Raw genomic sequence first — 1,838 nt, forward strand, 5'->3', positions numbered from 1 at the left:
CTGACCTTACGGTTCGCAGCCCGATTCGTAACCACTACGCTACCAGAGCTTCAGACATAGTGAATTCAAAATGTCTGTGGGACATCGAATATTTGTAAGCAATTGTAAATTGTCACAGAATCAAAGTTTGAGAAGAATCAGCTATAAATGAAGCAGTTAAATCCATCAGCATGGACAATATATCTTGTGTAGCCTGGATAAGATGAATAGAAAATAGGACCAAAACCAAAATCTTGAAATCTCTAATATTTAAAGAGTTGTTAAAGTGTAGAAAGTTGTAAAGAAAATGAGAAGATGGATTTGAAAGATAGAGCCATTAGAAAGTATGTTTACCAAATTGTACTGTAAAGCAGAGAAACATGTATGGCCTAAATATCACGTGCTTCCCAGTGAAATCAATCTAGGTGGATATGGAAGTGATTCCATAAGGAAGTGGATGGAAGTGATTCCAGGAAAGCTGAAGAATGATGAGTGAATCTTCAAAATTGTAGTTATAAAGAAGAGGAGATGAGTTAGATGGTTAAAAAAGGGATGAACGAGGTGCATGTAGGCTTTCTGAAAACGAAATGACAGAAAAATATCCTAAGCTGACAGTCCCAGTATAGAAAAATAATTGTAGGATAAAAATAGAAAATGGATATTATTTATGAAGTAAAGTTACTGGAAAAGTTGTAGGCGACGATACATACAATTTGGAGTGGAGAAGCATATCCTTCTAGAAGCATTAAATTCAAATGGATTGATAAATATATATATTGTCCTTAAGTGCCTTCGAGTCGGTTCCAACTCATATTGATTCTGTATAGGGTTTCTGAGGAGTGGCTGGTGAATTAGAACTTGGTACCAAACTTATGGTGCAAACCGGCCTTGTAGTCCACTGCATTATCCTGCAGTACCATATCAAGACTCCAAATATATGCGTATATAATTACATAATTAGGCAACAAGACACCAAGAGAAATAAATCCTGATCCTGGATTTTGTGAGTCATAGAGGGATCTTTTTTCTGAAAGTAAAGAGGATTTAAAATACATACTGATGAAGATCAAAGACACAAGCCATCAGTGTAGGTTGCACCTCAATGTAAAGAGACAAAAATCCTCACCACTAGATACATAAATAACATCATGATAAATGGAGAATACATTGAAGTTGTCAAAGATTTCATTTTGCTTGGATCCACTATCAAAACTCATGGAAGCAGCAGTCAAGAAATCAAATGACATTATTTCCTTAGGCAAATATTTAAAGAGACTGTACAAGACCTCTTTAATGTGGTCAAGAACAAAGATTTGAGTTTGAGGGCTAAGGTGACATGGCATTTTCTATAGCCTCATATGCATGTGAAAGTTGGACAGTGAATAAGGAAGACTGTAGAAAAATTGATGCATTTGAGTTATCATGTTGGAATATTGAAAGTACCATGAACTTCCAGAAGAACAAACAAATCTGTGTTGGAAAAAGTACAGCCAGAATGCCCCTTAGAAGCCAGGTTGGAGAGACTCCGTCTCTCATATTTCAGACATATTATCAGAAAGGATGAGTCCATACAGAAGTAGGGTCACCAAAAAACAAACAAACTAACTAAAGGAATACCCCAAGAGACGTATTGGATCAGTGGCAGCAGCGATGAGCTCAGGCATAACAGTAAATGTGAGGATGGTACAGAACTGGGCAGTTTTTTGTTCTGTTGTGCATACAGTCTCTATGAGTCTGAATTGATTTGATGGAGTCCTGGTGAGGCACTGTGGGTTAATGCGCCAGAGTGCAAAGTCATTTAACTGCAAGTTCGGTGGTTCAAGCTCACCAGCTGCTCCTCGGAAACCATATACAGGGTC

Source organism: Chrysochloris asiatica, unplaced genomic scaffold, assembly GCF_000296735.1.
Source record: "Chrysochloris asiatica unplaced genomic scaffold, ChrAsi1.0 scaffold00005, whole genome shotgun sequence".
Classification (NCBI taxonomy): Eukaryota; Metazoa; Chordata; class Mammalia; order Afrosoricida; family Chrysochloridae; genus Chrysochloris; species Chrysochloris asiatica.